General features: G+C 36.8%; 1 pseudogene; it reads right to left on the bottom strand.

The window, feature by feature from the left end:
- Nucleotides 1-21295, bottom strand: part of LOC122753203 — a 31370-nt pseudogene extending 10075 nt beyond the window's left edge.
- Between the last annotated feature and the right edge of the window lie 1571 nt (nt 21296-22866).

Below are 22866 nucleotides of genomic sequence, written 5' to 3'. Positions count from 1 at the left end.
TCTGTACAAGCCTTTCCTGATCCTTTCTATTTCTAAAGCCTTCTTTCTATATTTTTCTATTGCCTTCCTCTACATATATTTTAAAATGTACTTGCTGTTTTAGCAAATAAAATTTAAAGAGATTGCCTCTTTTTCATTCAGTATCATTAGTATTGAGTATAACATCTAACACAAAATAGGTGCTTAATAAATACTTGTTGATTTTTTTATACTACAGGTACTTAAGAAATAGATGGTAAATTAAATTGAATTATATATGCTTAGTTCTAACTCAACAGGTAATCATTATATTCCAAAGTGCAAGATTCTCATGATCATCAACATATATATTAATTAATTAATTAATTAATTGGTCATTAAAGTTGAGGATTTCTTTAATAGAACTGCCACAGATTAGGGACCCTTTAATTATTTAAATTCCAATATGAAATCCTCAGGTGCAGAGACATATGAACAGAAGAAAAAGGAAAGTAAAATACAATATATACATCTATAATCAATAGGGAGGCATTGACAACGTATATTTCAAAATGGAAGAAAACAGTACACTTTAGGTATACAACAAGAAATAAAGTTACTATATAATTGTGGTAAAGTATGAGGAATGAGGACTTGCTGAATAAGTCTGACAAAAAAGCAAAAAATGCGAGGTGTCACTGTCGTACTAAGGCCAAGGATATATTGATTATTTAGTCTATTCCAATTGTTTTTTAGAAGTCTAAAGGTGAAGCTTCTTGGGAGGAAATGAGGCTTAAGATGGCATTTGAAGGTGAAAAGAGAAATGGATTTTCAGATGGACCCTGTAAGTTTACTACAAATTCAAGGAAAAATCTTTTTGGGATTACTCAGAGGAGGAGAAATGGGAACACAAAAATTGTTTACTTTATAAATTAACTTTGAAAGAATAAAGTATGTTAAAACTCCAATCTATAATCACTAATGTTCACCATATTATGTGTGTAATGTGATACAGAAAGGGAGGTTATACTTTGAAGTATCAGTGACTTTATCAATGAGGGTTTTTCCTCAGCCCATTCAGGTTACACCCCTTCCATGCTTTAGTAAATAGACTTCAGGAATTATTGTGACAATAATACATGCACACATGCATGTATACATACATACATACATATATACCTACATACATAAAAGTGAGAGGCAATGATGATTAAGCCTCAGGTAATGAGTCTTTCTGAATTTAATTTAATCCTTGGCTAATGCTCAAAACCTTCCTAGGTATCACTTTACATTATAATATGATGTTAAAATGGAACTTTAGTGAATGATATTTTGTTGTATACATTCAGAGACTTTTTTTTTAAGTGTTTTATCTTGGGGAAAAATTCTAAATAAATTAAGAATATGGAAAAAATGTTTTATCCATAACTTCTCTTTTATCATCACAGTTTTTTCCTGATGGGGTGTACAGGGCACTTAAGGAGGACTAGTAACCCTTGTGTGAAGTCTTGCTGAGACCTTTTTCAAGGCTTCTCATACACCTTTGGTGTCTACCTGACACTCAACTCTCACCTGTGGTTCTAAGAAGCTATGTATGGCACATGAAGTGGCCATACCCTTGTGAACTGTCTCAAAATACAGGCTAAACCAAGCTAATGGTAACCAACAGGCCTCTCCATAGGTGAGTTTGGGTGAAGTATACCTGAAGTATGTGAAGAGTTCCCCAGAATGGGTGGAGGAAAATACTTTGTTCTAATGTCTGTGAAGGTGGCTGAGGCAGGTGTTGTGCAGTGTTTAGAGCTTGTTCAGACATCAAAAATGTCAAAGTTGCTCATTGCATCCTGGATCATCATCAGTCATCTTCACTTTTGTCTTGCCACTGGATTTCAATTATTCTGGAAGAGAGTGAGGCTGACAATTTTGTGCAACTCTGTTTCACTTAAATCCAATTCATACACAAGTTAAGACATCATCCTGTGATGTCATTGGTCCTCTTCAGAAATGAAGGACAAACAACTTTTTCCTGATATCCTTCCCTTGTCATTTGAGACTCCCTTGTAACATATGGAGGTAGAGAGGGACAATTAAAAATATTAATACAATAACTGCATCTGAGATTTTATACAGCATTGCATAGTGACTGTCTGCCACCACCACCATCACCCCTCATACTTTTCTATGCCAAGGAGGGAAGAGAGTTTAGCGTCTATTGCTCAGGACCAAGATTGGCTACTAAAAATAACCAGAATTCAGCTACCTTTAAGATTGTTTTCTCTTGTATTCATTGTGTAAATTGTTCTTCTGGCTCTGATTTTTTCATTTTCCATCAGTTCACATAGTTTTCCATTATTCTCTGAATTTCTCATATTTATTGTTTCCCATACCATGACAATATTCTGTTATTTTCATAATCCATGAGTGTGCCTTGACTGTATGCCATACCACTGCTTGTAGCTTTATTTTGCCTTATCATATACTGTCATGCACATGTCATATTCATGCCTTCCCTTTCCAGTAGAATACAATCTTCTTAAGGAAAAGTATTGTTTTATTGAATGCAAGTCTTCTCACTCTAAGTCCAGCCATCTTTCCAATACACTTGACTCCATCTTCAGGACTAGATGAGAACCTGTACAATTCTAATCCTGTCTATATCCTCTAGTTAGTAAGTAAGTAAGTGAATGAATGAATGAATGAATGATTACAATCATGTGGCCTTTTTTGGAATGAAAGTTTAATGGGAAGTTGGAGACCCATTCACAGGCCCCACCCATCTGGCAGGGGAGGAGGGAAGGGAAACCTGCTGCCCTGGCTTATTCCATCTCCCTTGGGCTTAGTCAGTCTCTTGTTCCTCTCTGTCTATCACTTTTAGGTGTATTCATACATACAGTGCTTTGCTATCTATCCTGTGGGCTCTCCTGACTTACACAGGAAGATTTAGCAAGCAGAGCTGCAGGCTGAAGGGTTACAGATTCAGATCTGGGGGACTTGGAGACAGAAATTGTGGGAAGAGGCACAGAAGATGGAAGAGTCTAGAACCCTTCAGCAGTATTCTTAGTGACAAAGTCTATAGATCCCTCCAGATTGAACAGACTCCAGAAGAAACTGAAACTGACTTTTGTACTTTCTATAAACTATGGATTTGCTAGTCAAACAAATCATATAAACCTTTGGAGGAAGTGTTAAACTTAAGAAAAAAATACATTTTTTTTTTGTTAATACCTTAGGACTTTATGTAAAATGCTGCTACTAATTACAAATGAGTCTTAGTTATTCTTAAAGCAATTCCAGCAGGTACTGCAATTAGAGAAACAAATCATAGTTAGTGGGCAATTTACTACTTTATGCTTTCCGAAGAAGTACATATTGATTTATTTTTAAAAGCCTAATACTTTTGATTTTTTAATTTATTCAAGTTAAGCATACTCCCTAAATTGATCACAATTTAAAAGTCTCTATATACACTATATGTGCCAAATATGTAAATTTGATAAATCCATACTAAGATGTGTTAGACAATTCATCTCTGTATCTGTCATACTTCTTCAATACTAATTTGTAAAATCCTACAAAATAGTATGACTTAAAAATTTCAATAGTTAACTTCAGTGACACTGAAGTTCTACCATGCTGACATTAGTCTGGGTTAATAGTAAAGATGATGCAATCATTAGCAAATTTATTAATTGTATTTATAAAATGTAAGCAGTTTCATCTATGAATGTGTGATATATTTTGCTTAGAGTTGTCAAAAACAAAGTCCATACACATTTAATAAGTACTTACTGTGAGATCTTGTGTTTTGTGTTGGAGACAGAACAAAAAGTAGATTGAAACATAGATATGGTAAAGGTTCTGCCTTTGCAAAGATTACAATTCATTAAGGGTGATGATAATAGGGATCCTCTCTGATACAAAGGAGAATAGGATAAGTGTAAGGCAAAATGTAGGGAAATAGTATAAGAAATTTGAGGAAGGGATCATTTTTTTTTCATCTGGAGTATTCAATAAAGAATTAATTAAAAAAAAAAAAGGAATATGAATTGGGCTCTCCAGTTCTGACATATACCAATGGCCTAGGACAGAGGAGGGAAAAAACAAAGAGTATGAGAAAAACTTATATTCTAGACTTGTATGAATGACATGAGCCCAAAATACAGAAGAAGAGAAGAGTAAGATAAATGTAGGATGTGGAGAGTAGTACTTTGTCTGGAATGTACAGTACATTAAAAATTAACATATGATAAGACTGCCAAGAAACTGGAGTTTTATTAATGTATGATAAGACTGTTCCAAGAAACTGGAGTATGATTTTACTGGGCCTTGAATGCCAAGGTCAGGAATTTAATTTCATATTCAGTACTATGATATATGTATAATTGTATATTGTATATGATCATTAGAAATCATATTTTTTCATTTTATTTTTAATGAGGAGTAATTGAAAAGTTTGTGTAGAAAAGATACATAACGATAGAAATAAATTATGAAGATTCCTTGGGCAGCAGTGTGGAGGCCAGATAGTAATAGAAAGGAAGACTAGTTGGCTAACTAGCATTGAGAAAATATTGATTGAGACCTTCCTTCTTTTAAAAAGCTATCTGTAAGCATACATACTTTTCAAACTCATAATCATTTTATTTTACAGGATACAAGAATGACTATAATAAAATAAGATATCAAGTCACCCCACGTTAGGAAGGAAATTGATAGAGAACTAAAAACAAGCAACCAGGTTGGGGGAAACATTGGTGTCATGTTATTCATTTGAAGTAACAAAGGATATTTAGCCTATTGGGGTAACAGGGGTGGGGGCAGGGAATGAGGAATTGGACTTATTCTGTTTGGCTCCAGAGGGCAGAAGTAGGAAGTGGGTGGTAGTCAAAAAAGGAATGATTTAGACATGATGTTGGGAAAAGTATTCCTTACCAACGATGTCAATTGATCACAGAAATATAAATATGTACCAGAGTAATAAATTTCTAATTTTTAGGTGCCTTTTACCTTCTGCCTTGGCCACAGTTTCTGTAATGGCAGCACACCACTCCTACTGCAGTAAAGAATTATGGAAAGACATGGGATGATATATTGTGTGACAGAGATTATACTGATAGGCTGCAGCAAACTGCATACTGCTGCATTGTAAAGAGTGTATCTCTGCAGTGTTAGGTTAGTTTCTGTTTACAGTAAATTCCTTCACATAATAGAGTACAGTGGGGTGGGTTTTGTTTTTTTGTTTTTTTTTTAAATCAGACGGCAAGTAGTCATTGACATTTTAACCATCTATCCCCATCTTAACTGTCTACTGTCTAGGAATAATAGCTGTTTACAGTAGTTAGCACTATGCTAATTGTTCTGAGGGGGGAAAAGAAACCTAGAAGAAAAACAATCTATACTATTATCCCATAGGAAATATATGGCATTTTCACTTTTTCCAAGTAATAACAAATAATTATTGTCAACTGTTCTATGGTTCCAAAGCAGCTGATACTTCTGAAGAAGAGTGAGGGAATCAGTCAAACCTATTTGCTGACCTTACACAAATTATCCACATGATTATTTCGATGTTGTAGAAACCTCAGGTAGCACCAGATTAGAAATCTTAGGAACTGATTGTGACTCCCAGTGCAGCCACTTAAAATGAATGTGACCTTGGGAAAGGTGCAACATTTCACAGGGCTTTAGTTTTGTTTTTTCCTCTGCAAACTGGAATAGTTTGGACTAAATTCTCTCTAAAGCACATGCAAGCCCTTAAACTTAGGATGTACGCCTCTGTCATTAGCTCATATACTTTCTGAGATGAAAATCTTTCCTGTATTTCTGTACAGTGTAAGTATTAGCCCTCACACTCATTGTCATCCTTCTTAACTTACCGCCAGTCAATGATTGACAATCTGCCTAAATTTATTCCACAATAGCCAACATATTCCCATTCTATCATAGTTTCCCAAACCCTGTCCCTGTGATTCTGAGCCATGATTGAATGAGGAAACCCTATTCCTCAATCCCCACACTTCATATTATTATTATTTTTTTTTGGTGAGGCAATTGGGTGTAGTGACTTCCCTAGGGTCACACAGCTAATAATGTTGTTTAAGTGTCCAAGGGCCAGATTTGAACTCAGGGCTCCTCCTGAATCCAGGGCTGGTGCTATATCCCACTGGGCCACTTAGCTGCCCCCACACTCCCTATTATCTTATTTCCATTTCCTTCAACCATACCTTTTTTTTTTTTTTTTTTGGTGAGGCAATAGGGGTTTAAGTTACTGCCCCACTGGGCTATACAGCCTAAGCTGTCAAGGGTCTCAGGCCGGAATTTGAACTCAGGTACTCCTGACTCCAGGGCTGTGTGTTCTATCCACTGGGCCACCTCAGCTGTCCCCTTAACCATACCCTCTTAATGTCCCATTCAACATCTAACCACCCTTTCCAATGCACTCTCTGTGTCACCTATTCCATAGTTTAAAAAAATGTCTGCATCCTAAAACTTTTTCTTTATCATTTCTTCCATCTTTTGGAACTCATTAAGACCTGGATCCTTTGATGACACTGAATTTCCAGTCACCCTTTGAAGGAGTGGCACTTTTCCTTCATAGTCCTTCAAGGTGAGGAACTTATTGGTTATGGTGGGGTAATTGGAATGTTGCTGGTTGCATATCACCACTTCAAAACTCTTCCTCTACCAGCATAACTCACTAGCTACCACTTTTAAGAACTTCATTGACCCCTTATTTATCACAGAGTCTAAGCTCTGGTAGCTATCATCTACTGACCCCAAGACATTCCCATTTCTTTGTCAATTAGTTTTGTGCCTGGTTCATGGTCTTTCCTCTCCCACTCCTGCTCTTACAATATGGGACTTTGTCATACATTCTGATACTTGCTCAACACTCTAAATTCTCAGTTACTCAGTTTAGTAATTTGTTATGATGTAGTCCTCCACCCCACCTCATCTCCACATAGAGATGACCATACCCTTGATCTTGCTATTACTCTTTTTTTTTTTGCTGTTGTTTTTTATTTTGGGTTTCTTTTTTTCGCTAGGCAATGAGGGTTAAGTGACTTGCCTAGGATCACACAGCTAGTAAGTGTCAAGTGTCTGAAGCTCGATTTGAACTCAGGTCCTCCTGAATCCAGGGCCAGTGCTTTATCCACTGTGCCACCTAGCTGCCCTGCCTCATTGCTATTACTCTTAATGGTTCTACATCAATGTTTATGAATTCTGAAATTGCTATATGTGATTATACTATGTTATGGCAATATTCTGTCTTTTCATCTATTTAAATCTCCTAATGCTGTTCTTTGTCCTCACTATGACTTCCAATCTGTTCATGTCTCAGTTCTTTCCCAGGCCATCATCTCTACATTGGCAGCAGCATTTACCCATTCCAATCTTTACCCTTTAGTGAATGCTGCAACTTGATACCTCCCTCTATATTCAAACCTCTTGCCCTACTTGTCCCATTGCCAACAATGAATTTCATACCAAATGCACTATTTTCACTCCTACTCACATGCTGCTAAATAGAATTGGAGAAAATTATAAAATCATTCTCATTGGATTCACTACAAATTTATTACATATAGCCTCAAATAGACCCACACTACAGCAATGCAATACTTTTTATGCTTCTCTAATCAATTCACTCATCAAATAACTGCAGTGGATTTTCTAAACCTTGACAATCTTCCTCAAATTTCCCATTGCACCACCATCCCCACACCATCCTAACTGAGAAGCACATCTTATAATTGACTTAAAAATTGAGGCCATTTTCAAAAGTCTCCTTCTTACCCTCTGTTCCTGATATCATATCATTCAGATGTCTTTACTCACTATCTTTTCCTTCACTCCTATCTCAGAAGAAAATATGGATCTTTACCTTGCAAGATTAACCTTAACCTCTCTGCATATATACTTAATACACCTCCAACTCATCTTCTTCAGCAGAAACCTCTCCACTCCATTATCCCTATATTCTCTCTAATCATCAGTCTCTCCCTGTCTCCTGACTGCTTCACTGGTGTGGAGACTTCCTCTACAAATGCAATTTGGTGCCTTCTCTGAAACTTAGATTTGCCTAGAGCACTGAGAGGTTAAATAATTTGAGCAGTATTACACAGCTAGTATGTATCCGAGGTAAGATTTGAATTTCCTGGCTTCAAGGCCAAAACACTATACAGTAGATCATGATGTCACACTCTGTACTGAATTAATATTTTTCCACTGTATATATAATAATTGTCAAGTATGTATCAAAAATTACGGCTAAATATTGTGCCATAGCTGAGCTCACTTTGATTCTTATAAATGAAAGCATATGAAAATACCAAAGACAACTACCCCAGTTCCTCTTTTCCCAAGCAAACTATGCCCAGGTCTTTCAGCAATTATTAGTTTATAAATTCCAGTCCATTTGCCATCCTGCTTATATTCCTCTAGTTTGTCAGTGTCTTTCCAAAATTTTTCAAACCACAACTGAAAAAAATGCAAATGATAACCATATGATGAAGTCAGAGGTTCTAGGTTTGACTCTTGGTTCTAGTATATGTTAGCTTTGGATTTGGACTTATCACTTCACCTTTCTATGTCTCAGGCCCCTCACTTGTAAAATGAAAATACTTATATCTCCATTACCTATTTCACAGGGTTGCTATTAGGCAGAAATGAAATAATGTATATACAAGTAATTTTCGTATTTTAAAATGCTACATAAATGTCATTATTGATGGTGGTGGTGGTAGTACTACTACTACTAGAAGTAGAAGTACAAGCATTAGTGGTATTAATATTATTGGTTTAATAGAAGCAGTGTTAGTAGCATTAATAGTAGGAGCAGAAGCAGCAATATATATATATATATATATATATATATATATATATATTTTTTTTGGTGGGGTAATGAGGGTAAAGTGACATGCCCAGGGTCACACAGCTAGTATGTGTCAAGTGTCTGAATCCGGATTTGAACTCAGATACTCCTGAATCCAGGGCCAGTGCTTTATCCACTGCACCACCTAGCTGCTCCTAGGAAGCAGCAATATTAATAGTCGTAGTAGTAGTAAAAAGGAGACAGCTAGGTGGTACAGTGGATAGAGTATTGATCTGGAATCAGGAAGACTCATTTTCCTGAGTTCAAATCTGACCTCAGACACTTACTAGCTATGTGACCCTGGGCAAGTGAATTAACCCTGTTTGTCTCAGTTTTCTCATCTGTAAAACTGAGATGGAGAAGGACATGATACACCACTCCAGTATATCTGCCAAGAAAAATCCAAATAGGGTAATGGAGAGTCAAGTACAATTAAAATGAGTAAATAACAAGTAATAAATGTAACAGTAGTAGTAGTAGTAGTAGTAGTAGTAGTAGTAGTAGTAGTAGTAGTATTAATAGCAGTAGAAGTAGGAGTAACATTATTAATAGAATTAGTAACAGAAGTAGCATTATTAGTAGTATTAATATTATAAGTAGTAGCAGCAGCAGTAATAGTAGCAGCAGAAGTGGCAGTAGTACTCACAGAAGTACCAGTATCAATAGTAGCAGCAGCAGCAGTAGCCCTAGTAGCAGTAGCAATAGGAGTAGGAGTAGGAGTAGGAGTAGGAGGAGTTGTAGTAGGAGTGGTAGAAATAGCACTACTAGCATCAGCATCAGTAACTGTAGGAGGAGGAAGAACATTGAATAAAGTAGTGTTGAGACTAGAGCAAGGTAGATCTGACTATAAATCCCATTGCTAATACTAATAGCTACACAAGTCTTGGCATATGACTTTGTCTCTTTATGCTTCAGGCAACCCTCTAGGACTAAGTCATATGTGGGTTTTAATCTAGTTTAGTTTTTCCTACCCGGAGTTGCACACAGTGACAAAATCACACATGTCTTTGCATTTATATCTTATTATGATGAAGGGAAAGCCATTTGACCTTGTATTGTCCCAGGGTTTGTTTTGTTTTGTTTTTTCCTTAGGAACAATAATGTAGCTTCATTGAAACAGCCAATATACCCCATGTGAGCACAGCAACTTGAGGCTTCATGTGAATGAGCAGTAGAACAACAATAAAAAGCATAGGGGATTATTATGCTCAAACAAATGGACCCAATGTAGACAAAATACTTTTTAAAAAATCTGAGTTCAATTTTACATGCATTTTTCCCATGAAGGATTCCCCCCCCCACAGCTTTGACCATATGTTTAAGAATAAACACGCACTCTTTTCCATTCTCCCATCTCAATAATTTCTCTGTATGAATACTCACATTTACTTTCCTGTTGACTTGTTTTCCTGCCTTTTTGTCAGGGATCTGATGCTCATGAAGGGAAGCTCTGTCTAGATATGGGCTGTTCCCAGAAGCTCTCATCACACCTTCATCCTGACCTTCCTTATTCCATCTACTTGTTAACCATAATGACAGATCATCAGTTCATCATTTTGCTACATATGGTGTAGCCCTGTTCTTTCTTCACAGCTTTTATTGAGATTAGATTCTACAAGCACTCCCCTTCTGCTTCATTATAATATTTGATTTCCTAATTTGCCAGAGGAGAGGTTTAGCCTTGCATATACAAGACAGTGATGGCCTCCAAAAGAATAAAACAAAACAAAACAAAACATGCTTCTTGTAAAAAAAAAAGAATAAGCTAGTTATTAAAACTAAAATAAAGAAGGGTGTGTGTTGTGGAGGTAGAAATAACAAAAGATGTGATAGACTATGGATCCTTCCCTGTTGTAGCTCAGAGAGCTTTAGTATATGGACTAGATGTGATTCATGTTGAATGGAATCATTCATCAATTGCCTGGGGTTCTGAGGGCACTAGGGCACTGCAGTTTTGCAGCCATAACCATAGTAGTCTTTAAGAATGGATTTGACAGAAATTGCAGGAGGATGAGTTGAGCACATGAAGCTCAGTCAGTTATTTATTTTACATTTAGAAATCAACTTTCCAAGCAGGCAGCTTTTGAAAATATTTGTATCATAAATTATCTCAAGCATCCTCAAGTTCCTTCATGTGGTAATGCTCTCTGAAGCCATTTGTTATTCAGAAAATTTCACTGGTGCATTCTATTAGCAATAATTTATGTTTGCCAATGAAACCTGAAGGGATGACTTGACACCTTGACATTTAATGCTGTAGTGAGGTAAAGCAAATTGGTGGTTTCATCCTGCCTGTGCACTATTATAATTTATGTGGCTTTTGGACATATTGAACAACAACAAAAAAAACCCATTTGAATCTATTTTAAAAAAAGCTAAAAACAATCGTCAGTTTAGAGTAACTGAGTCAACAACATGTATCCTGCTGAATTATTGTCTTATACCTAAACATAAATAGAAACTTTCCGTTCCATTACCAGGTTTGCCTTGATCTCTTCCATTTCCCATGTAAATTTTGTGGACATCCATTGCCTTCATATTTTGAGCTGGAAGATATCTAGGTTACTAGTTCATAAACTTCATTTTAAAGATGACAAAACTGAGGCCATTTGCATTTGTAGTTTGCTTAATGTTGCTAAGTGCACAAAGTGAAGAATTCAGATTCACACCCAGATTTCTTGATTCTAAATCCAAAACTCTTTCCATTAAACTACAATGCCTCTACATGTTAAAGTTCTATTTAGTATTTTTTATCTTTGACCCTATAAATAACAAATTCATACCCAGATCTCTTGATTCTAAATCCAAAACTCTTTCCATTAAACTACAATGCCTCCGCATGTTAAAGTTCTATTTAATATTTTTTTATCTTTTTTTTTTTTTTTTGGTGGCGGGGCAATGGGGGTTAAGTGACTTGCCCAGGGTCACACAGCTAGTAAGTGTCAAGTGTCTGAGGCCGGCTTTGAACTCAGGTCCTCCTGAATCCAGGGCCAGTGCTTTAACCACTGCGCCATCTAGCTGCCCCTAATATTTTTTTATCTTTGACCCAATAAATGACAATATCATACTGTGGGAAAACTACCACATTTTGAAAACCCAATGACCTCATTTTAAATCTTGATTCTTTAAGTTAAACTTGGGCAAATCAGTTCACCACTCTGGGCCTTAGTTTCCTAATTTGTAGAATAAGTGGGTTGAATTACACGATCTCAGAAGTCCCCTCCATTTCTAAATATATGATTCACAAGACCTGTTCTGTCCTTATAAATTATGCAGTTCCATTCTTGTGCAAAGATTTTCTCTTTAAAGAACATACTGAGTTTAATATGAGAGATTTAGGAACATGTAGGGCTGCTTATGTAATGAGAATGGAAGACAACAGAAGGATGGACAGCCTAAATACTACCTTAGTATCATGGAAATATTTTGGACAAATCCTTTACTGAGGAATAAAAAAATAATGCCCCAAAGAAATGTGTTGCCATATTCAAATGGAAGTATACTCTGTGACTATAATTTACAATATGGAAATTCAATATACAGAAAATCCAATGTATAGAATTGTATTGCTCATGGACTTAGCAACAGAACAGATTCATTAGAGGATAAGGCTGATTCAGGTAAATGAAATTCGAACTTTTCCTAGATGCTCACCACCACCAACAGGTTCACTCTATAATGACCTAGTTCTCAGGGATAATTAGCTTTCTTCCCTGACCTCTCCCACACACCAGTATTGTTTCCTGTGGGGAAAAAAAGTAAAATAGCAATTATTCAATGCAATAAGCTTCATTCCATGTAAATGTATTTTCCCAACTTTATTCACAAAAGACCTGAACTACTTCCAATAAAATGGATCTAAAATGTTTAAAGTATTTCTAAAATTATATAGTTCCATAGTTTTGCCTATGCATATATTTATAATGAACCCAAATTGAAAAGGAAAGGAGCAGACTGTATTTCATTTGCTAAATTCCATAGTGCTATCCATAATCCCCACCTATCTGCATGCTATCCACACCACATGCAAACACACAAACATACACACACACATGAAGACAAACACATCTTTTAACACCAATATTATTCCAATGGTGTTATATGGTTGTGATTCATGGAACATGATAATTAAAGAATCAACATAAGTCATCTATGGAATACTAATATTATTGATTGAGAGTGGGAATGGACTTTAGAGATGACAAAATCCACCCTCTCCATTGTACAAATGAAGACACTCAGCCAATGGAAATTAAGGAATTTGCTTAAGGTCAGACATGTAGTAGGTGTCAGAGTCATTGTTTAAATCTGTATTCTCTAGATTTCCTACATTCAATTCATGAACAGGGGCTCATGAACCATGGTAAATAGAAGCAAGTAGCACCATGTTACATGAGAAGTGAAATAATAAAGATGAAGGATATTTATTATGGCAAAAGGAAGTAAGCTGGCCACACAATAAAAGTACAAGATAAAAGATGAATAACCACATTTTTTACCCTGAATTGTTTTTTGTTTGTTTACTTTTTCAAAACAGATTCTTAAAACTCTGGTCTTAAGTACATTTCTTTGGTCATTTAAGAGAAATAATGACATTATGAGCAGAGCTACTCTCAGCTGCCTTTTCTTTTGCAGTAACCATCCCATTAAAAAAAAAATGACCACCTTTTTCTTAACAAGGCCTCCTTTAGCCTTCTTCCTAATAAGTTTTACCTCTTCACGGTCTCCTCCCTCTTCACTTCAGCACAATGAGTGGGTATTTTCTTAAGGATTTACAAATAGCCATGAACAAAAATTGCTTAGTATTAGGAGACATGGAGGACATACAAGCTATGTCATAGACAAACATTCACAGCAATGGCATCACAGAGTCCTCCAAGTATTTTTTAAAGGATTCTGGCTGTATACACAGTTCTGCTTTACATTTCTAACCCAAGACCTAGGCAGGTAAAGTATAGCTCAGCTTTGTTTAATAATTCACTTTGTCAGGTAGAATATCATGAGCAGTTTGTAGGTAGTAATACATTGACTCTAGTTACAAATGGTGAATGATTCACTCCCAAAGACATACCAATGCTTTATCATGTCCAAGTCTTGTACCAGTACTCAGTAATCTTGGATCCGTAGAGATCACAAACAGCAGCATAAAATTGGTTTACATCATAGCCATGCCTCTCAATGCAGCACTCTCATTTAGCCAGTGAACTTGAAGGACAAGTTGAGGTCATGGTCTATCACTTACATTTCCAGTTACCAGAATTCAGCTGAACAATGAGCTACTGCCACACTGCTTCTTCAATGTCTTCTTTAGTGAATTCAGATACTATGTCTTTGCAGTTATACTCATTGCAGGATTTTATTCTTCAATTATTTTTCCCTTGGCATGTAGAAACTCTAAACAGCTGCTGCCTCTGAGGCAGCAATCAAAGGAATGTGGCAGCTTCAGGAAAAAAAAAATCAAAGACATTTCATAGGCCAGGGGTGACAAAAAAGGAGCATCATTCCTTTCTAATTATAAATTATTATTTAATCATTATAATTAATGAAATTTAAAGCCATAGCATATCTGACTCAGTAAGAGATTTTAAGCCACATTATTTCCAAACCCTCAAAATTTTAAAGTTAGCATTTATATAACAGTTAACTAAGTACTTTATAGTTATTATCTTATTTGGTTCTCAACAAGCCTGGGAAGTAGGCATTATTATTATTCCCACTTTACAGATGAGTAAATTGATGCTGAGAAAGATTAAATGACTTGCCCAGGGTCATGAAGCTAGTAATTGACTGAGACAGGATTTGAATTTAAATCTTTAATCTGTGTATAGCACTCTAACCACTCAAAGAGGGGCAGCTAGGTGGTGAAGTGGATAAATCATTAGCCCTGAAGTTGGGAGGATCTGAGTTCAAATTTGACCTCAGACACTTACTAGCTGTGTGACCCTAGGCTAGTCACTTCTTTCAATTGCCTTAAACATCCGGGACCCTATCTAGTTGTCTTGATATATATCTTGCCTCTGGACCCAGAAGGCTCTAGAAGAGAGAGGATGGTGACTTTGTATTGCCCTGCCTCACTTAAATTCAATTCACTGCAAGTCATGTGAATTGACATCCCTGATGTCATGGTCCTCTTCGAGGATGAAGGACAAACAACAACAACAACAATTCACTCAATGGCTAGAGCAACTTAAGGCTCAGATTAACAATATGAGGCCCACAGAGTTCAAGTAAGTTGGAGGTCATATAGGTTTCAGACACTGAATTAGACCCATGGTCTTTTAAACACAGGCCCAATACTGTTACAATAACATGCTAAGTACAATGTTAATCCAATATTACTAAGGTCTTGTTGTTATAGAAAAGAAAGCATGGCAGAAGGATTAGGTCCAAGAAAGCAACTTCCATTATAGCCTCCTACTGTAAGTATAGATGACAATAATGCAGAAGCTCATCATGAATTGTAAGAGTTGTCCCAAGAAAGGAAACAGTCTTTCTCCATTAGAGGCCTGCTCATCATGAATATAACAAAGTGTAAGGAGGCCAGCTGAATTTTTTTTACTGAGCCTAGTGATCCTAAGTAATGTAAAAGAGCAGTATCAACATACTTTACTGAATCCTAGAATGATGGGATATTAACTCTGGGAGTGACTAATTCAGGGTAAAAAGTGTGAACAAGGAATATAAGGACGATGTCCAGGGCTGACCAACAAGTCATCTTGTAAATAAGGTCAGCCAGAGTTTGATATAGAGTCTAACATTCAGAAATCTCTTTATACAGTACTTGTAGCATTTTTTTTAGTAAGTGGAAATAGCTGACCTTAATATCTAACTGGCAGGAATGAGGAAAAGGGACTAGATTTCATTAATATTAAAAACTCCTAGACAGATGAGCCAACTCAACACTCCCTACTAACAAAGTCAGTTACCCAGAGCACTAGGAGGCAAAGTGACTTGTTCACATTAACAGTTAAAATGTGTCACAAATGACACTTGAATAGGGTCTTCTGACTCTGGACCAATCTTCTATTCCACACTACCTCTTATTTAAAATAGGAAGCAAACTGATGATTCTAGAAACCTCTTATCCTGCTCCCATTAGCCTCCCTAGCAGTATCATTTTAATGTCTTGGAGCCTCTTTTTCCCTTACAATGGAGCCTTGAATCCTCAGATCTAAGTTCCTATCCCAAGGCTGCTCTACCATTCCCAAATCCAAATGAATATGTTTGTCACAGCGGGTTTTGTGGTACCTGTCTTTCCATTTAGTAGAAACTTAAAGGATTTCTGTTAGCAAACTGTATAGTTAGCTATGGTATATACACACTTTTTTTTTTTTTATTCAGTAGAAAGACCAATGGATTTGGTGTTGGAAGACCTTTTCTTGAATCATCCTACGTGTATGATTCAGATTTGGCAGTCCTCAGTTTATTTGTAAAATGAGTGGATAGGACTAGATGGACTCTGAGGTACCTTCCATCCTTAAGTTTCCTAGAATTTAGCATAGTACCTTATACAGTAAATGCTTAAAAAATGCTGATTGCTTGACTGGCCATTCTAAATCCTATTATCCTCCTTAATTGATTTTCATTCAATGTAATTCAAGATTTTACATGTATATAAGCAAAGTACATAGTAAAGTTACTTCCAACTCCAAATTTTGCTTGGGAACGTGAACTGGAATCCTTTGAATCCTCAAATCCATTTCAAGTAAGAGGAATAGTAAAAAGGACTTCAGAAACAAGTATGTTTGTGAAAAGGGGAAGAGAGATGAAAAAACAATAAAATGAAAATAAAATATCAATATCAATACCTGTCACAGTGTTCTACCACAATAGAAGCTTTATAAATATTTGGCGGAATTAAATTGATTTAAAATTGAACTGAACAAGGAAGTGAAGTGATCCATACTTTTGTGGTGGCAAATATATTGTTTTCTGTGGATTCACTACCTCATGGCCCTTACTACCTTTAGACTCACTTTTCAGACTAGCCCCTTTCAAACTAGTTCAACATCATGAGAATTCACTAATGGGATTTGTCTACTATAAATTGCTACTCACCTAGGAAAAGCTTACATACCATTTTCCTGAACATTTTAATAATATCATACTTGTTGTCTACTGCTACTCCCACTATAGGAATGTAGTTGGTATGATGCCTACAAAATTTACTTAATATCTATGAGTTGAAGTTTTGAGCAAGAGATATATGAGATGTCTCAACAAAAGTTAAGCAACTGAAAAAAGGGCTTTAAGAACACAATGGAAGGGAATTCAGAATGGAGAGCCGAAACAGTAGTGGACTGAGAAGAGGCTTCTAACACAATGGGTTACAAGGAATATTAGAGCTTGGTACTATGACATAAATTCATTATTAGGGATGAGATTTTAATACCCAAGTAACTTTTATGAAATACAATTATTCTTTAGGTAGTTATACAGGCCTAAGTGTTAAATTCTCAGAAAATTTTTTTATTGTTGAAATACCTTATAACTAATGCCTCTGAGGGCTGTAATATCATTTCAGAAGTGACAATTGTTATGAAAGGATTATCTATAGAAAGTGGCTATGAGAGTGTTTGTCATAATACTCTCAGCCTCAAAAGGAATGTAGAGATCTTGTTAATTAATCTTTGGCGCTTTGGATGCTAAAGAATGCAAATATACTATTGCTCCTATTAGTTATTAATAAAGGAAATGCATGATACTAATATTGTTGCTTACTGAGTATCTTCAAGTGCCCAAGGTCAATGGATGAGGTCCATAGGAAAAATTATTATGAATTCTGAGTTGGTGTAAAGGTCTGTTTCAAGTCAACAGGTAATATTTAATTTTGCATAAGCCTGCCAATTGAATGCACTGTTGGTCTGTTTTCTCTTTGCAAAAGCAAGATTAAATATAGTCATATTGATGAAAATGGTTAGAAAGAATTCGAAAGTGGTTGGCTCATGGTCATAAAAGTTGGGGGATTAATAGCAAGAGATAGAGCCAAAAAAGCTAACACCATCCCCTTGTGCATCAGAGAAATCTTTAGAATTGTTGCCTATAAAACACTGACTCTTCCTGTCCTAGCTTTCTACTATGTAGAGATGAATGGTTATAATAAGCACTTTCATCCAAAGATCATAAGATGTCTTATAAGCCAATTTGTGCTATCCTAATAGAATAGAAGGTGGTCAAAGGCTTGGGGCAAAGCATGACACAAAAATTCCCTCTACAATTTCAGATTAGGAAATGTGAGCCTAGTCTCCCAACTGATATCCCCAGAACAATTAAGATTATTCATCTAAGAGGGTTATAAGCTCTCTTGTTCAGGGCCCATTTGAAGATAAAAACAAAGAATCTTATCAGGGAAGTTATGCACGTTAAGATAAGAATACTAAAGCTTCCTAGAGCATGGTTTTCCAGAAGCAGTCTTCCCTGTGTAAACTGTGATCAGGACTTTGAGCCAAACTGTCTTCAGGGACTGTCATTTCTCTTAATTGATTTGGATACCTTAAAGATATTTTTTACCTCTTTTTGACCACTTGAATTATTCTCTGCATTGCTGCAATAAAATCATGAAATGTACACATTAATGTTGCTCTGTGCATTAATATGTTCCGTGAATGTATATTAATGGACCACCTTCATATCTCAAAATACTCTATGGACTATTGTAGCCATTTTTGAGAGATTGTGTTCCTATAGGAAAAAATGGGGCCCCAATGTAATAAAGGTCATACCAATGAACCATACTATTTTATTTCTAAGTGCTAGCTTGCTTAATGAAAATACAATCACTTTATACATAATTGTCCCCCCAAAAAACCTGAAAATATAACCCAATTAATTCTAGTCCTAAATGATCTTTCAACATTACCATTTCAGGAGCACAATTATATTGCATATATTGTTATATATTACACTCAATATATAGGCTGAAATATTATTAATTTCCATTCCATTTGGGGATTCTGTTAGCTAATTTAGCAATATCTTTAAGCCACTGACTTGCTATATCATCATAATCTAAGTAGTTAGCAGAACTCCTAGGACAGAGACCCAACTATAAAAATGTTTTGTTTTGGTTTTTTTGCAACATGCCAGACAAAATAAATAGACTCTGTATTACTCATGAAAAAAAAAATCTGTTTTGTTATCGCACAGGGCCTGCAGGGGTGAAAATCCCCATCTTGGTGAACAAATGGATGATTTGGTTCCAAACAGAAAACAATGGGAAAATTCCTATGCTAGGTCAGAAATCAAAGTTTCTTGGGAATGACAAATATAAGAGTTTAAATGAGAGGAGGAACTTGATGAGCAGTCGGGGTTTCAAGGCCCACAAATGTCTGTATAAAAATCAGGAGGTATTATGAAATTTGAAATTTCCTACAGTATGTCTTCTCAAATACCTACTTTTTTTTTCATGGCACTGAGAATAATCCACACATTTCTTTCTCTGATGGCACTCACCCAATGATCGAGAACCACATTTCTAAATACGTGCTGGAATTCTCACCTAAATATTCCACCAACACCTTCCATTAAATATGCCCAATAGCTTTTTTGTTCTTTTCCAGAATACTTGATTTACTTCCCTTTCCTTTATGAAGTAATATTTAATTCCTTTCTCTCTTTCCATATTTCACATTTAAGAAGTCCATCAACTCTTTTCAATTTACCCACTATAATGTTTCTCATCTCAACTATCTACTTTTCCCCCATTACCAATCACACTGCCAAAGAGAAGGCCCTCATTTCTTCTCATCTAAGACTATTGTAATAGGCCACTTATTAGTCTCATCCCCTCCATACTCCCATCATCTAGTATATTCCACACATTGCATTCTAGATTAATCTTTTGATATTCACAATTCTGGCTGCAACATTCCCTCAATCCATTTCCCCTCAGTGGTTTTTTTCATTGCTTAACAAATAAAGCCAAAACCTCCTTTCTTTGGTCTGACCCTGTTACTCCCCTAAACAACTGAAGAAATTCCTCTATTTCCTCTAGGATAAAATATAAATTCTCTTCTTCAGCTGTCAAAGTCCTTCACATCCTGGTTTTGAACCTGCCTTTCAAGCCTTATTATAAATTATGTATTACTGCCCTTGTTCCCATTCAGTAATCTAGTTAAACTGTCCTTTTTACAGTTTCTCATAGATAACACTCCTCTCCCATCTACACGCTTTGTCTATTGTTTCACTGCATCTTCCCATGTGCTTTATGGGATCCCTTGTTTCTTCTATTTCCCCTGATATTGCAAAGATATCACCAGAACACAAAGCTTTTTTATCTGTTTGTTTTAGAATCTTGGGCCTTGCCATTGCCATGCTCAAGACCCTTATCATTTATGTCTTTGCATCCACCATACAGCTGAATTCCTTGTGTGTGTAGTCTTACCACATTCTAAATGTAAGCTTATTGTGAACAAGGAAAGTGTCATTTTTTTAAGAGCCCCCACAGATTTTTATTGAGTAGCTTTCACCAGGAAGAGAACGAGAAATAATCCTCAGCCATGTCTAAAGTGAAGGGAGGTGTGGAAGAGGGGCCAGAAGCCTCACAGGTAGGAACTGAAAAGAACTAGGCTCCAAAACTAGTTATGTAAAAAAAAAAATGCTGGTGGGTGAACCTTAGGGCAGAATAAACAGCAAAGACCACTTCCCCTCACCCCTACCCCTGCTTCTTGAACATGGAAGGAACAGTCCTATTTCAGATGGGAGCAAGGCTAAGCTCTGAAACTCACGAAGATATGAATGGCACCCTACCCCCTAAAGGGTCTTCTCTACTCTCAAGAGCTTGAGAGCAATAACACACATGTAGCCTTGGACAGGAAGGGACCAAGACCTAGCAGTATGGAGTCTGCCGTTGTGTAGACCTTGGTGGATGGGGGGACACTCAGTGGAGAGGGCAGCCCCAATCACCACTTACTCCTTCCACACTTGTAGGTCGGCCGGGTGGCCATCTCAAACACTTCTCAGATCCCCTCCTTGGTCTTGGCAGAAACACTCAAGGTAGCCGAAGGCGCTGATCCGATTGGCCATGTCCCTGCCCTCCTCTAACCTCACAGGTTCCTGCTTCATCTTGGCCAGCTTTCCTGCGGGTATGCTCCATCCTGCCTCAGATCCTTCTTGTTCCCCACGAGGATAATGGACACATTGGGACAGAAGTGCTTTACTTCAGGCATCCAATTCTCAGGGATGTTCTCAAGGCTGTCTGGGCTATCACTGGAGAAGCACATGAGTATGACATCTGTGTCAGGGTAAGAGAGCGGTGGAAGTCGGTCTTAGTCTTCCTGTCTGGTTGTGTCCCACAGTACCAGCTCCACCTGCTTGCCGTCCACTTCGATGTCAGCAATGTAATTTTCAAAGACAGTGGGGATGTAGACCTTGGTGAATTGGTTCCTTGCTGAAGACAATGAGGAGGCAGGTTTTCCCACAAGCAACATCCCCCCACATCACCAGCTTCTACCAAATCGCAGCCATGTCTGGAACTCGGGCTCCGCTCCCCACTGTGCAGTCACCATGAAAGTGTCATTTTTAATAGCATATACTACATGAGAGGCAGCTAGGTGATAGAGTGAATAGAGTGATGGACCCAGAATTCTCAAAAAAAAAAAATCATGATATATCAGTATCAAGATTTTATGTAGTCTACATATCTTTGATCTCTCATTTCTTATTACTGAACTGAATTTTCTAATATTTTTATTCTCTCCTCTGATCACTTTGAAATTAAAGTGACTATGTCTTAAATTACATGTTGATTTAATATGATTTTTAATCTAATTCTTTGTAGAATTTTTCTACCCTATCACTCTTTGTATTATGTTGCTATGTAAGCTAACTTTTTTTTTCTTTTTTGGCAAATATTTACCAACTTTTCCAGCTCTTTTATTTGCCTCTCAAAGAGAATCTTTTTTGTTGTTTGTTTGTTTTAATGCACTTGCAACTTCTATCTACCTTTTCAGTTCCCATTTGTTGTGAGAATTTAGAAACTTGACATGATTCAGTTCCTCTTTTAAGATGTCTGTGCAAGGTGGTTCTTGGAATTCCACGTGCCTGCCCAGTGAGGCTGAGTTGCCTGACAACCTTGCCTTGCCTGAAAACGTAAGCATGTGCCTGAGACAAACTGACCTAGTTTGCATAGGAACTGGAGAGCAGTCCATTCCATGTCTGGTGATACTGTGTTTCTGCTATTAGCAGGGACTGGGGATCGCCAACATTAGCACCAATATCCTGAACTCTGCTTAAGAAGAGACCTTACTTCTTCAAGCTGACTTGGTCTAGGCATAAGTTACAGATTCTCTCACTGTGAACTTCATCCTATATATCATCCAGGGACCCTTGATTATCGGACTTTTCATGGTCCAAGTAGAGAACCAGCTCTATGAAAGTTTCTTCTTTATCTCATTTGTTCCTAAAGCTCAGATATTATGTCAGGTTCTAATGTTGCTAATAAAAAATCTCCCCAGCAAGGTTCAGACTTTGCATTAGACAGATTCAGTATTGACATATTTTAGGTCTTAAAGAGAAAGGACATACTTCGGCTTGTTTGTGAGAGAGCAAGAATAGCTTGTATGAACTTGAAATTTGACAGCCTAGAAATCTGATAGTTCAGCTAGGATTGGTGGCAAGGAACTTGAGGGCCCAAACCTTATTGCAGATCTCATTATTTTTTTCTTTCTTTCCTTTTTCTTTTTCTTTTTCTTTTTTTTTTTGCAGGGCAATGAGGTAAGTGATTTGCCCAGGGTCACATAGCTAGTTAAGTGTCAAGTGTCTGAGGCTGGATTTGAACTCAGGTACTCCTGAATCAGGGCTGGTGCTTCATCCACTGTGCCACGTAGCTGCCTCCAGATCTGCCATTATTTCTAAGCCCACCATACCACTGCCTGGATAATTCTAAACTATGCTGCATTCCACTCAAACCTAACAGAATTCAAACCCTCAAAACATTATCTTGCCTATCCCACGCCCACCACACTACTCTAGGGGTACACTAAGTCACTTCCTAGTCATTTCCTGCATTCTCTATGCCTGAACTTTCGAGTATTGCT

The sequence above is a fragment of the Dromiciops gliroides genome, chromosome 1, assembly GCF_019393635.1.
Source record: "Dromiciops gliroides isolate mDroGli1 chromosome 1, mDroGli1.pri, whole genome shotgun sequence".
In the NCBI taxonomy this organism is placed as follows: Eukaryota; Metazoa; Chordata; class Mammalia; order Microbiotheria; family Microbiotheriidae; genus Dromiciops; species Dromiciops gliroides.
This window is presented reverse-complemented; position numbering and strand designations above follow the sequence as displayed.